Raw genomic sequence first — 16,011 nt, forward strand, 5'->3', positions numbered from 1 at the left:
CCTCCCCGCAGTCCTCAGCCTCACTCACCTCCTTAGGGCTTAGCCTCACTCCTCCCAGCGAGTACACCCCAGCCTCACTCATCCTCCTTAGGTCTCAGCCTCACTCACCTCCTTAGGTCTAAGCCTCACTCCTCCCCGCGAGTACACCCCAGCCTCACTCCTCCCCGCGAGTACACCCCAGCCTCACTCCTCCCCGCGAGTACACCCCAGCCTCACTCCTCCCCGCGAGTACACCCCAGCCTCACTCCTCCCCGCGAGTACACCCCAGCCTCACTCCTCCCCGCGAGTACACCCCAGCCTCACTCCTCCCCGCGAGTACACCCCAGCCTCACTCCTCCCCGCGAGTACACCCCAGCCTCACTCCTCCCCGCGAGTACACCCCAGCCTCACTCCTCCCCGCGAGTACACCCCAGCCTCACTCCTCCCCTTTCATGGTAGTACACCTCAAACGGCCCCATAGACCATAGTGTTAGGGTGCCAGTATAGTGTTCCAAGTCTTCTGGTCTATCCTTTTCTGCTTGCCTGAATGTGTTTTACCTCCACAGATCATAACCTGAAAATATATAGGACTGGACCGACTATCTTGTCGATTTCCCACTGGAAGCTACGGAGACCGTGTCAAGGCGTGAGATGAGGGGAAGCTACAGAGACCGTGTCAAGACCTGAGATGAAGCTACCGAGACCGTGTAAAGGCATGAGATGAAGCTACAGAGACCGTGTCAAGACATGAGATAAAGCTACCGAGACCGTGTCAAGGCGTGAGATGAGGGGAAGCTACAGAGACCGTGTCAAGACCTGAGATGAAGCTACCGAGACCGTGTAAAGGCATGAGATGAAGCTACAGAGACCGTGTCAAGACCTGAGATGAAGCTACCGAGACCGTGTAAAGGCATGAGATGAAGCTACAGAGACCGTGTCAAGACCTGAGATAAAGCTACCGAGACTGTGTAAAGGCGTGAGATGAAGCTACAGAGACCGTGTCAAGGCGTGAGATGAGGGGAAGCTACAGAGACCGTGTCAAGACCTGAGATGAAGCTACCGAGACCGTGTAAAGGCATGAGATGAAGCTACAGAGACCGTGTCAAGACCTGAGATAAAGCTACCGAGACCGTGTAAAGGCATGAGATGAGGGGAAGCTACAGAGACCGTGTCAAGACCTGAGATGAAGCTACCGAGACCGTGTAAAGGCGTGAGATGAAGCTATAGAGACCGTGTCAAGGCGTGAGATGAGGGGAAGCTATAGAGACCGTGTCAAGGCGTGAGATGAAGCTACAGAGACCGTGTCAAGGCGTGAGATGAAGCTATAGAGACCGTGTCAAGGCGTGAGATGAGGGGAAGCTACAGAGACCGTGTCAAGGCGTGAGATGAAGCTATAGAGACCGTGTAAAGGCGTGAGATGAAGCTATAGAGACCGTGTCAAGGCGTGAGATGAAGCTATAGAGACCGTGTCAAGGCGTGAGATGAAGCTATAGAGACCGTGTCAAGGCGTGAGATGAAGCTATAGAGACCGTGTCAAGGCGTGAGATGAGGGGAAGCTATAGAGACCGTGTCAAGGCGTGAGATGAAGCTACAGAGACCGTGTCAAGGCGTGAGATGAAGCTATAGAGACCGTGTCAAGGCGTGAGATGAGGGGAAGCTATAGAGACCGTGTCAAGGCGTGAGATGAGGGGAAGCTATAGAGACCGTGTCAAGGCGTGAGATGAGGGGAAGCTATAGAGACCGTGTCAAGGCGTGAGATGAGGGGAAGCTATAGAGACCTTGTCAAGGCGTGAGATGAAGCTATAGAGACCGTGTCAAGGCGTGAGATGAAGCTATAGAGACCGTGTCAAGGCGTGAGATGAAGCTATAGAGACCGTGTAAAGGCGTGAGATGAAGCTACGGAGACAACGTGTTAATGCGTGAGTTGAGATTCATGTCTTTAGCACAGAACATGACACAGGATGTAAATCCTGGAGTGTCCTACACAGGTAAGGTAAACAGACAACAGGGAACACTGTCACCGTGTTGGTTAAGTATCACAGTACGGTATCATGAAAGCTATGAGATCAAGTTGCTCTAATGTGCCAAGAGTTGAGGGGAGAGTCTGAAATAGGAATTTACTCCATGTGATATATAATGGAGATAATGACAGACTATTACTTTACCTCCTTCAACGCCAACAAAAGTATTTCCAAGCATGGAACAAGGCTCTCCCCCTCCCCCTCAACAGACTCATATAAAAAATATATATAATGAAGTCTTCAAATAAAGCGAGAAACGGCAGAAATTCGAGCCAAAACTAACTATACAACTACCTGTGCGCACTCCATTTTCTACCACTGCCACAGAATAAACTGAAAACGATTTTATATAATGGAATAAAAATGTAAAAACTGAAGTGGTCAGCATCTTCATGTTATTCCTGGCATTACAATACAGACAGAAACTTACTCTGAGAGGTATAGTTTACTGTCAGATGGAAACTGTGGTTGAGTCGAGGTCTTTTTTGAATATGAACATGTGCGGTGGAGCGACGGTCGATTATTTGCTTGTCGAGGACTAGGAAGCAGCTCACGTTGAAGGAGGGAAGGAGAGATGATGGGAGCAAGGAAGCCCAGGAAACACGCGTTCAGACTCCAGGGGTCAGAGCTGTCCCACTTGTCTTCACAAACCAATTAGCAAGAGGGGGAAAAGCCCGAATGGACCCGACCAAGATTCAAACCAACGCTTTTGTTTCCAACCACAAAGAGAGAGAGAGGCCATAATGGGGAAAAAAAGAGGGAACATTTCCTTGACCTTTCCATCCTCAAACAGATCATGCTTTTCAGAGAACACTTTGGTTACCTACTGTACCTCTGTCTCCAGCACTGTAACGTACACTGGGTGGACAACACATTAGGACCACCTTCCAAATATTGAGTTGCACACCTCCATTTTGCCCTCAGAACAGCCTCAATTCGTCGGGGGCTTGGGACTCTACAAGCTGTCGAAAGTGTTCCACAGGGATGCTGGCCCATGTTGACTACAAAGCGTTCCACAGGGATGCTGGCCCATGTTGACTACAAAGCGTTCCACAGGGATGCTAGCCCATGTTGACTACAAAGCGTTCCCCAGGGATGCTGGCCCATGTTGACCAATGCGTCCCACAGTTGTGTCAAGTTGACTGGATGTCCTTTGGGTGGTGGGCCATTGTTGATACACAGGAAACTATTGAGTGTGAAATACCCAGCAGCGTTGCAGTTCTTGACACAGTTTGACACCACTCATCTATACCGATTGAAGTGGGTGTAACAATTAACATCACTAAGGGATTGTAGCTTTTCACCAAGTCAGTCCATGTCATGGAAAGAGCAGGTGTTCATAATGTTTTGTACACTCATTGTACACAAATAGCATTGACAAGGACAAACCACTTTCAGCACAAGTGGTCAGAACACAGTTCTTTGAATCAATGACACTGGGCCCCGGTGACCCTAAACACACTGTTGTTTCTGTGCTCTTGTGACATCATGAAATCCAATGTTATGTTTAAAACATTCAAAACCAAACAAAATGTACGTTCTAAATGGCCTGGAACAAAAAACGACCCAAATTTCACGGCTCACAAACAGTCATTCCCGGCACGGAGCGAGTCATTTTCACCATTATATAAAATAACCTGGAGCTGGATGGGCTGGGGTCGTTATACCTCAGACATCATTACCAGTAAACACGAACATGTGCACACACACAGTTATGGAAAACTATTGTCGACTGATCCCAAAAAAACAGCCAAACTCTATTAAAACCGACTTACACAGTAAACTCAGATCTCTTTAGAAGTGGGTTCACAATTAAATGAATCTCAGTTCAAAATCAGCAGTCTGCTGTTTGCTTCACATACTGTGGCCCTCATATGGTGTGACCCTAGTGCACCTTTAAAAAGACTCAAGAGGAAAAAAAAGTGTCACCATTTGCAGCTTCTAGATGGCACAGTTACATGCTGCCTAGTGCACTACTGGTTTCAGCTGACCCAGAAGCATGGTGTAAGGGGCTGTACTGCATACAGTGACAATAATCTTTATTGAAAGACCTGTTTCGCCATCAGCATATCCACTAAGCCTCCAGTGAAACTCTGCATTTTTCTGTACTCCCCTGTCCAATTACGGGGTGGGAGCTGCCGTCTGGCATGGTGGTGAGGTGTAATTTTCTTTCCAGGAATTGGCAGAGCAAGTGGTCAATTCCTTGATAACGTGGCAGGTGGGGTAGCGACAGGGGATAAAATATACAGCCCCATAAACTAATTTCTCATTATTGTTGTCGGGGCCACATCACAGGAGAGGATGTAAGTGCTTTCCCAACTGGCTCCAAGGGCGGAAAGACCCGCCAGAGAGTTCAGCCAGCTTTCTGGAAAGTACACCTGGTATATATGCTTGTACTCGTTTTAAATTCGCCTGATGGAATACTGTGCTATTACCATCATAATCATCATCATCAACAGCATCTTACCATTACATTTATTTCTACAATTCAACAGACATTTTTGTTTCAGAAATCTGCCAACTCATCTAGTTTTGATATTCAGGGAGAGTGTGTGTGTGCTTTACATTTCTCTCTGGATGTCTTTATCGAAGCACCACAGGTTTTCCAGGCATAGCCTTTCCAAGTGAACAGACCTCTCTGCTGAGTGCCAGTGACAGTGCTGGGTTCATACAGTCAATATGTTTTTAAAGCCCTGTGAGGAAAGAGAAAGGCTTGAAATCTGTCATCTGGTCTTCTAGATGGAAACGGTGAGAACACAATGGAACTGAACGCTCTGACCCCAGTTATCCCCAATAGATGATAATTACAAAAAGCAATCAGCTTGTGGACAATGTTTTTGGGGTTTTTCAAAGCAACTGTAACTAACGTTTTTTGGTGTTCTACAAGCTCCCCCCCCCCCCCCCCCCCAGAATGCTAAAGCCCTCTATAATGTAAACCACAGATCCACAACTAGATTAAGCCGCGGGGAGATTTTTTTTCATTAGCGGATGGTCAGGGGCCCGGAACATAATCACAAATAATTAATTGAATGCAAAATTTACCGCAAGAAGAACAACCCCTTGGGTTGTGCCGTGGTGGAGATCTTTGTGGGCTATACTCAGCCTTGTCTCAGGATGGTAAGTTGGTGGGTGGTTGAAGATATCCCTCTAGTGGTGTGGGGGCTGTGCTTTGGCAAAGTGGGTGGGGTTATATCCTTCCTGTTTGGCCCTGTCCAGGGGTGTCCTCAGATGGGGCCACAGTGTCTCCTGACCCCTCCTGTCTCAGCCTCCAGTATTTATGCTGCAGTAGTTTGTGTCGGGGGGCTAGGGTCAGTTTGTTATATCTGGAGTACTTCTCCTGTCCTATTCGGTGTCCTGTGTGAATTTAAGTGTGCTCTCTCTAATTCTCTCTATCTTTCTCTCTCTCGGAGGACCTGCGCCCTAGGACCATGCCTCAGGACTACCTGACATGATGACTCCTTGCTGTCCCCAGTCCACCTGGCCGTGCTGCTGCTCCAGTTTCAACTGTTCTGCCTTATTATTATTCGACCATGCTGGTCATTTATGAACATTTGAACATCTTGGCCATGTTCTGTTATAATCTCCACCCGGCACAGCCAGAAGAGGACTGGCCACCTCACATAGCCTGGTTCCTCTCTAGGTTTCTTCCTAGGTTTTGGCCTTTCTAGGGAGTTTTTCCTAGCCACCTTGCTTCTACACCTGCATTGCTTGCTGTTTGGGGTTTTATGCTGGGTTTCTGTACAGCACTTTGAGATATCAGCTGATGTACGAAGGGCTATATAAATACATTTGATTTGAAACAAATATAATATTTGACTAAAACAATCATTTCAAACCTTGCTTACATTTATATACAATCACATACACTGAGTGTACAAAACATTAAGAACACCTGCTCTTTCCATGACAGTCCAGGAGAATCCAGGTGGAAACTACGATCTCTTATTGATGTCACTTGTAAACATCCACTCCAATCAGTGTAGATGAAGGGGAGGAGACGGGGTTAAAGAAAGATTTCCAGATTGTTTAATAGTCACATGTACAGGGTTGCAAGTGTGATTGCAGGGTACAGTGAAAACAGGCTTCGAGCTCCAACATGCAGGACTACTGAAAATCAATAATGATAATTGTATTTTTTTTGTTGGTCTTGAGACATGGATAGTATGTGTGCCATTCAGAGGGTGCATGGGCAAGTCAAACGATTGAAGCGCTTTTGAACAGGGTATGATAGTAGGCGCCAGACGTACCGGTTTGAGTCAAGAACAGCAGCGCTACTGGGAATTCTGTATGGACCTCGCTTTGAGCGCTGGGGCATTGTCATGCTGAAACAGGAAAGGGCCTTCCCCAAGCTGCTTCCCTTCACTGGAACTAAGGAGCCTAGCCCTAAGCATGAAAAACAGCCCCAGACCGGTATTCCTCCTCCACCAAACTTTACAGTTGGCATTATGCATTGGGGCAGGTAGTGTTTTCCTGGCATCCGCCAAACCTAGATTTGTCCATCAGACTGCCATATGGTGATAAGCGTGATTCATCTCTCCAGAGAACATGTTTCCACTGCTCCAGAGTCCAATGACGGAGAACTTTACACAGACGCTTGGCATTGCCCATGTCAAAATGGCAATAGGGCTCAACACTTAAAAATATGATTTTGTTCCTTCTATTAGTTTATAGGTAATATGCTTGGAAGAAGACTAGAGCTGACCAGGGCTTCATGTAATATGCTTGGAAGAAGCCTAGAGCTGACCAGGGCTTCAGGTAATATGCTTGGAAGAAGCCTAGAACTGACCAGTGCTTCAGGTAATATGCTTGGAAGAAGCCTAGAGCTGACCAGTGCTTCAGGTAATATGCTTGGAAGAAGCCTAGAGCTGACCAGTGCTTCAGGTAATATGCATGGAAGAAGCCTAGAGCTGACCAGTGCTTCAGGTAATATGCTTGGAAGAAGCCTAGTGCTTCAGGTAATATGCTTGGAAGAAGCATAGTGCTGACCAGTGCTTCGGGTAATATGATTGGAAGAAGCCTAGAGCTGACCAGTGCTTCAAGTAATATGTTTGGAAGAAGCCTAGAGCTGACCAGTGCTTCAGGTGATATGCTTGGAAGAAGCCTAGAGCTGACCAGTGCATCAGGTAATATGCATGGAAGAAGCCTAGAGCTGACCAGTGCTTCAGGTAATATGCATGGAAGAAGCCTAGAGCTGACCAGTGCTTCAGGTAATATGCTTGGAAGAAGCCTAGTGCTTCAGGTAATATGCTTGGAAGAAGCATAGTGCTGACCAGTGCTTCGGGTAATATGCTTGGAGAAGCCTAGAGCTGACCAGTGCTTCAAGTAATATGCTTGGAAGGAGCCTAGAGCTGACCAGTGCTTCAGGAAATATGCTTGGAAGAAGTCTAGAGCTGACCAGTGCTTCAGGTAATATGCATGGAAGAAGCCTAGAGCTGACCAGTGCTTCAAGTAATATGCTTGGAAGGAGCCTAGAGCTGACCAGTGCTTCAGGTAATATGCTTGGAAGAAGCCAAGAGCTGACCAGTGCTTCAGGTAATATTCTTGGAAGAAGCCTAGAGCTGACCAGTGCTTCAGGTAATATGCATGGATGAAGCCTAGAGCTGACCAGTGCTTCAGGGAATATGCTTGGAAGAAGCCTAGAGCTGACCAGTGCTTCAGGTAATATGCTTGGAAGAAGCCTAGAGCTGACCAGTGCTTCAGGTAATATGCTTGGAAGTGGCCTAGAGCTGACCAGTGCTTCAGGTAATATGCATGGAAGAGGCCTAGAGCTGACCAGTGCTTCAGGTAATATGCTTGGAAGAAGCCTAGAGCTGACCAGTGCTTCAGGTAATATGCATGGAAGAAGCCTAGAGCTGACCAGTGCTTCAAGTAATATGCTTGGAAGAAGCCTAGAACTGACCAGTGCTTCAGGAAATATGCTTGGAAGAAGTCTAGAGCTGACCAGTGCTTCAGGTAATATGCATGGAAGAAGCCTAGAGCTGACCAGTGCTTCAAGTAATATGCTTGGAAGGAGCCTAGAGCTGACCAGTGCTTCAGGTAATATGCTTGGAAGAAGCCAAGAGCTGACCAGTGCTTCAGGTAATATTCTTGGAAGAAGCCTAGAGCTGACCAGTGCTTCAGGTAATATGCATGGAAGAAGCCTAGAGCTGACCAGTGCTTCAGGGAATATGCTTGGAAGAAGCCTAGAGCTGACCAGTGCTTCAGGTAATATGCTTGGAAGAAGCCTAGAGCTGACCAGTGCTTCAGGTAATATGCTTGGAAGAAGCATAGTGCTGACCAGTGCTTCGGGTAATATGCTTGGAGAAGCCTAGAGCTGACCAGTGCTTCAAGTAATATGCTTGGAAGGAGCCTAGAGCTGACCAGTGCTTCAGGAAATATGCTTGGAAGAAGTCTAGAGCTGACCAGTGCTTCAGGTAATATGCATGGAAGAAGCCTAGAGCTGACCAGTGCTTCAAGTAATATGCTTGGAAGGAGCCTAGAGCTGACCAGTGCTTCAGGTAATATGCTTGGAAGAAGCCAAGAGCTGACCAGTGCTTCAGGTAATATTCTTGGAAGAAGCATAGAGCTGACCAGTGCTTCAGGTAATATGCATGGAAGAAGCCTAGAGCTGACCAGTGCTTCAGGTAATATGCTTGGAAGAAGCCTAGAGCTGACCAGTGCTTCAGGTAATATGCTTGGAAGAAGCCTAGAGCTGACCAGTGCTTCAGGTAATATGCTTGGAAGAAGCCTAGAGCTGACCAGTGCTTCAGGTAATATGCATGGAAGAGGCCTAGAGCTGACCAGTGCTTCAGGTAATATGCATGGAAGAGGCCTAGAGCTGACCAGTGCTTCAGGTAATATGCTTGGAAGAAGCCTAGTGCTTCAGGTAATATGCTTGGAAGAAGCATAGTGCTGACCAGTGCTTCGGGTAATATGCTTGGAGAAGCCTAGAGCTGACCAGTGCTTCAAGTAATATGCTTGGAAGGAGCCTAGCTGACCAGTTCAGAGCTGACCAGTGCTTCAGGAAATATGCTTGGAAGAAGTCTAGAGCTGACCAGTGCTTCAGGTAATATGCTTGGAAGAAGCCTAGAGCTGACCAGTGCTTCAGGTAATATGCTTGGAAGAAGCCTAGAGCTGACCAGTGCTTCAGGTAATATGCTTGGAAGTGGCCTAGAGCTGACCAGTGCTTCAGGTAATATGCATGGAAGAGGCCTAGAGCTGACCAGTGCTTCAGGTAATATGCATGGAAGAGGCCTAGAGCTGACCAGTGCTTCAGGTAATATGCTTGGAAGAAGCCTAGTGCTTCAGGTAATATGCTTGGAAGAAGCATAGTGCTGACCAGTGCTTCGGGTAATATGCTTGGAGAAGCCTAGAGCTGACCAGTGCTTCAAGTAATATGCTTGGAAGGAGCCTAGAGCTGACCAGTGCTTCAGGAAATATGCTTGGAAGAAGTCTAGAGCTGACCAGTGCTTCAGGTAATATGCATGGAAGAAGCCTAGAGCTGACCAGTGCTTCAAGTAATATGCTTGGAAGGAGCCTAGAGCTGACCAGTGCTTCAGGTAATATGCTTGGAAGAAGCCAAGAGCTGACCAGTGCTTCAGGTAATATTCTTGGAAGAAGCCTAGAGCTGACCAGTGCTTCAGGTAATATGCATGGATGAAGCCTAGAGCTGACCAGTGCTTCAGGTAATATGCTTGGAAGAAGCCTAGAGCTGACCAGTGCTTCAGGTAATATGCATGGAAGAAGCCTAGAGCTGACCAGTGCTTCAGGTAATATGCTTGGAAGAAGCCTAGAGCTGACCAGTGCTTCATGTAATATGCATGGAAGAAGCCTAGAGCTGACCAGTGCTTCAAGTAATATGCTTGGAAGGAGCCTAGAGCTGACCAGTGCATCAGGTAATATGCATGGAAGAAGCCGAGAGCTGACCAGTGCTTCAGGTAATATGCATGGAAGAAGCCTAGAGCTGACCAGTGCTTCAGGTAATATGCTTGGAAGAAGCCTAGTGCTTCAGGTAATATGCTTGGAAGAAGCATAGTGCTGACCAGTGCTTCGGGTAATATGCTTGGAGAAGCCTAGAGCTGACCAGTGCTTCAAGTAATATGCTTGGAAGGAGCCTAGAACTGACCAGTGCTTCAGGAAATATGCTTGGAAGAAGTCTAGAGCTGACCAGTGCTTCAGGTAATATGCATGGAAGAAGCCTAGAGCTGACCAGTGCTTCAAGTAATATGCTTGGAAGGAGCCTAGAGCTGACCAGTGCTTCAGGTAATATGCTTGGAAGAAGCCAAGAGCTGACCAGTGCTTCAGGTAATATTCTTGGAAGAAGCCTAGAGCTGACCAGTGCTTCAGGTAATATGCATGGAAGAAGCCTAGAGCTGACCAGTGCTTCAGGGAATATGCTTGGAAGAAGCCTAGAGCTGACCAGTGCTTCAGGTAATATGCTTGGAAGAAGCCTAGAGCTGACCAGTGCTTCAGGTAATATGCTTGGAAGAAGCATAGTGCTGACCAGTGCTTCGGGCAATATGCTTGGAGAAGCCTAGAGCTGACCAGTGCTTCAAGTAATATGCTTGGAAGGAGCCTAGAGCTGACCAGTGGTTCAGGTAATATGCATAGAAGAAGCCTAGAGCTGACTAGTGCTTCAGGTAATATGCTTGGAAGAAGCCTAGAGCTGACCAGTGCTTCAGGTAATATGCTTGGAAGAAGCCTAGAGCTGACCAGTGCTTCATGTAATATGCATGGAAGAAGCCTAGAGCTGACCAGTGCTTCAAGTAATATGCTTGGAAGGAGCCTAGAGCTGACCAGGGCTTCCAGTGACACAATCCTCCACATAGTGAGGATTTGAATGTACAATGTTCTGCCAGACAGAATAAAAATGCTGGAAGGTGCGAACAGTGTTCCTCCTGGGGGTTAAACTAGTACTTTGAAATTCCACTTCAGAATCCATCGGCAATAATGGGGGCGGTGTGCCTCCGTGCGCGAGTGTGTGTGTGTGTGTTAAGAGCACCTTGGGAGAACACATGAAAAGCTCTTCAGTGAGTGGGTCTACTACCGTTGGGCTGAGAGCCTCCACACCAACAGAAGAGGAGACGAAAACGGCAAAACAACCAATGACTGGATTTGTTTCAATGTTAATCAAATATCTATATGGGAGATTCAATTATATATATATCTATATATGAAGCAAAACATTTAAGTAAATGTTAAACACGTGCACGATCAGCATTATCCACTGTTCAGAAGCAAGATTTTCTTAAGCATTTAAAACCGATGACTTTTACAAGAGCTTTCTCTTGATCTGCCTTTGATATTTAACGTAGCAAAATATATCGTGAGGACCCAATCCCACCAAAAAACAACAGCAGAGATTGTAAAAGACTAAAAAGACTTTGGCTCCCGAGTGGCGCAGCGGTCTAAGGCACTGCATCTCCGTGCAAGAGGCGTCATTTCAGTCCCTGGTTCGAATCCAGGCTGTGTCACATCCGGCCATGTTTGGGAGTCCCGTAAGGCGGCACACAATTGGCCCAGTGTCATCCGGGTTTGGCCGGGGTAGGCTGTCATTGTAAATAAGAATTTGTTCTTAAACTGACTTGCCTAGATAAATAATAAAATTAAAATATGGTAGTCAGTATATTCCTGACCTCCCAATTTTCCTCTCTTTAAAAAGAGTTTGAGACATGGTTAGAGATGAGAACGAATGCAACCACCACCACAAAGCTCTCAAATATGCATGGTGAAGACTTCAGCTTCCCACTCTCACAAATATGCATGGTGAAGACTTCAGCTTCCCACTCTCACAAATATGCATGGTGAAGACTTCAGCTTCCCACTCTCACAAATATGCATGAAGACTTCAGCTTCCCACTATCATAGATATGCATGAAGACTTCAGCTTCCCACTATCATAGATATGCATGGTGAAGACTTCAGCTTCCCACTATCATAGATATGCATGGTGAAGACTTCAGCTTCCCACTATCATAGATATGCATGGTGAAGACTTCAGCTTCCCACTATCATAGATATGCATGGTGAAGACTTCAGCTTTCCAATGTGAGAATATAGAGAAATCACTTCCAAAGAGACTATCAAATATGGAGGAATGTATAATCCAATGTGGATGCTAAATCAGGAATGTTTGTTGGTGGCCCATGTTTTGCTTTGGTCTTTAACAGAATAAACCGTTTGGAAATGACACAGAAATTAATTGACTGCCACAGCAAACAAGTTAGTCCCGGTTGTATAGATGCGGCAAAGAGGTCAATCGAACTCGACCAAAACAATGGAATTGTCATGGAAACGGGTAGGGGAAAGGGTCATTGGGGCGGCAGGGTAGCCTAGTGGTTAGAGCGATGGACTCGTAAACTAGGAAGGTTGCAAGTTCAAATCCCCGAGCTGACAAGGTACAAATCTGTCGTTCTGCTCCTGAACAGGCAGTTAACCCACTGTTCCTAGGCCATCATTGAAAATAAGAATTTGTGCTTAACTGACTTGCCTAGTTAAATAAAGGTAAAATGAAAAAATTAAAAGTCGCCTCATTGCCAATCCCAGCAAAATTAGCCTACATTTAAGCTATTGTTTATATTTGGTATTTATGATGATCCCCCATTAGCAGCTGCAAAAGCATCAGCTACTCTTCCTGGGGTCCACATGAAACATGACATCATACATAGAACAGAACACTATTAGTCAAGGATTGAAACACATTTAAAACATCACACACAGCCTACATATCTGTACATACACACAATATCTAGGTGTAATACATAGTACAGTGCAAATTACAATAATATATATGTATTTATAACATTTTGTCCATTAAGGTGTTCTTTTATCTGTTCTTCTATTATGTCTAAGTAATCCTGTCCAACGCATTTAAGAAATGCTCAAATATTGGTTAGCTACCTGCAGATTCATGCAGGGTAGTAACGAGAGGTGTATTTAGAGGCCAGGTTGGTGAGGATGATATCTATGAGGGTGTCCGTGTTTGCGGATTTAGGGTTGCACCTTGTAGGTTCCTTGATAATTTGTGTGAGATTGAGGACATCTAGCTTAGATTGTAGGACAGCCGGGGTATTAAGCATATCCCAGTTTCTAACAGTACAAAACTCTGAAGATAAATGGGGGACAAATAATTCACATATGGTGTCCAGGGCATGGCTGGGGGCTGAGGGGGGTCTCTACCAAGCGGCAACAGTGAGACTTATGAGTGGGACTGAGGTCTCCTCGTGTGTGGGGACGAGAGAGCTGTCTAAGGCATTTTGAGTGGGACTGAGGTCTCCTCGTGTGTAGGGACGAAAGAGCTGTCTAAGGCATTTTGAGTGGGACTGAGGTCTCCTCGTGTGTAGGGACGAAAGAGCTGTCTAAGGCATTCTGAGTGGGACTGAGGTCTCCTCGTGTGTAGGGACGAAAGAGCTGTCTAAGGCATTCTGAGTGGGACCGAGGTCTCCTCGTGTGTAGGGACGAAAGAGCTGTCTAAGGCATTCTGAGTGGGACTGAGGTCTCTACAGTGAAATAAAACAATAACCAGCCAAGACAGCAGTAGACAAGGCATATTGACATTAGAGAGAGACAAAGCTATCACAGGTGTTGATCAGGAGAGCTAAGACAACAACGGGTAAATGGCGTTGAATAGGCAGTACATACAGGACCTGAGTTCGAGGCTTGGGCAGACTGGTAAACAAAATGAGGTACCGTATCATTGAAACAGTCCAGGGGGCATCAGCTGTGTAGCCGAGTGATCATAGGGTCAAAAGAGTAGCAATAGGTGAGTCAGGATGCTGTTCAGCTTAAAATCCAAATATAAACCTGGGTAGTTCCTCCTCGGGCCTTAATGCTGAACTATATGTCAATAGTGTCGCAGTATTTAACACACAACTCTACTTTTACATTTACGCTTTAGGATAAAAATTGTATCGAACACCCAAATACAAGCTAAGTAATGTAGACGCTTAAGTGTTCAGAAGCATCCAGGTGTTTTCAGTCCATATTTGACCTAATATTGAGTCGGTGGTCATGTGTTGTTTCTATTCTGGATATCTGGACATTCTATTCCTTCACCTTTGATATTGATAATAAATCACCGTAGCAGTCGGGAGCCGAACTGATAACACCAACACACTGTCTCACACTTGAGACTGCATGAGACTGCACGAGACTGCACAAGACTGCATGTTTAAAGATGGCTGCAAAACTGAGGTCATTTGGGTGATAGTGTTGATTAGAATCATATCAAAGCCAGGGGTTATCAAGTGTGATCAGCTCGGCTCCCCATCGCTGTGGTGCTTTGTTGAGGACAGGATATGAGAGACTGAGTAATAAGTGCTCAGCACCTCCGAAAGTACAAGTAGCGGCGTCTGCGAATGGGCTGCCCTGTCAATAATGTGATCTAATAACCAGGGTTTATAACCACCTCAGTCTCCCAGTGTAGTTAACTAAATGAGCCCTGTAGTTAACTAAATGAGCTCTGGGACTTAGATACGTGCTGAAGTTGTGACTAAGAGCATTTAGTGAGAACTGAGGAACTTAAAATCAAAACGGAAAACTTTAGAAACTGCGTACACAAGCACTTCATCATCACACACACACACACACACTATATGTTAGTGTTTTTAGGAAAGTATTCAGAACCCTGGACTTTTTCCACATTTTTTACGTTACAGCTTTATTCTAAAATGTAGTAAATAAAAATAAATCCTCAGCAATCTACACACAATACCCCATAGTGACATCACAATACCCCATAGTGACATCACAATACCCCATAGTGACAAAGCGAAAACAGGTTAATATTTGCAAATGTATTACAGATAAAAAAATAAAAAACAGAAATACCTTATTTAAATAAGTATTCAGACCCTTTGCTATGAGACTAAATTGAGCTCAGGTGTATCCTGTTTCCATTGATCGTTCTTGAGACATTTCTACAACTTGATTGGAGTCCACCTGTGGTAAATTCTATTGATTGGACATTATTTGGAAAGGCACACACACCTGTCTATATAAGGTCCCACAGTTGACAGTGCATGTCAGAGCAAAAACCAAACCACGAGGTCGAAGGAATTGTCCTTAGAGCGCCGAGACAGGATTTTGTCAAGACATAGATCTGGGGAAGGGAATCAAAAAATGTCTGCAGCATTGAAGGTCCCCAAGAACACAGTGGCCTCCATCATTCTTAAATGGAAGAAGTTTGGAACCACCAAGACTCCTCCTAGTGCTGGCCACAATGAGCAATCGGGGGAGAAGGGCCTTGGTCATTGAGGTGACCAAGAAGCCGATGGTCACTCTGACAGAGCTGTAGAGCTCTCCTCTGTGGAGATGGGAGAACCTTCCAGAAGGGAAACCATCTCTGCGGCACTCCACCAAATCAGGCCTTTATGGTAGAGTGGCCAGACGGAAGCCACTCAGTAAAAGGCACCTGACAGCCCACTTGGAGTTTACCAAAAGGCACCGACAGGACCATGAGAAACAAGATTCTCTGGTCTGATGAAACCAAGACTGAACTCTTTGGCTTGAATGTCAAGCGCCACCACCAAAAATGGGCAGGGATTGGGCGACCAGTCACGATTGAGGGAAAGATGAACGAAGCAAAGTACAGAAAGATCCCTGATAAAAACCTGCTCCAGAGCGCTCAGGACTTCAGAATGGTGCGAAGGTTCACCTTACCACAGGACAATGACCCTAAGCACACAGCCAAGACAACGCAGAAGTGGCTTAGGGACATGTCTCCGAATGTCCTTGAGTGGCTCAGCCAGAGCCCAAACTTGAACTCGATCGAACATATCTGGAGAGACCTGAAAATAGCTGTGCAGCGACACTCCCCATCCAACCTGACAGAGCTTGAGAGGATCTGCAGAGAAGAATGGGAGAAACTCTGCAAAACCAAGTGTGCCAAGCTTGTAGCATCTTACCCAAGAAGACTCGAGGCTGTAATCGCTGCCAAAGGTGCTTCAACAAAGTACCTAGTAAAGGGTCTGAATACTTATGTAAATGTGATAGTTTTTAAAAATTTTAATACAGTTGCAAAAATGTCTAAAAA

At 45.9% G+C, this 16,011-nt stretch overlaps 1 protein-coding gene across 2 annotated transcripts in view; it reads right to left on the minus strand.

Moving 5' to 3' along the window:
- LOC115117730 (ras-specific guanine nucleotide-releasing factor RalGPS1-like) overlaps positions 1-16,011 on the minus strand; it is a 311,343-nt gene that overhangs the window by 177,490 nt on the left and 117,842 nt on the right. The gene's annotated exons all lie outside the window — the stretch shown is intronic.

This window comes from Oncorhynchus nerka, linkage group LG4, assembly GCF_034236695.1.
Source record: "Oncorhynchus nerka isolate Pitt River linkage group LG4, Oner_Uvic_2.0, whole genome shotgun sequence".
In the NCBI taxonomy this organism is placed as follows: domain Eukaryota; kingdom Metazoa; phylum Chordata; class Actinopteri; order Salmoniformes; family Salmonidae; genus Oncorhynchus; species Oncorhynchus nerka.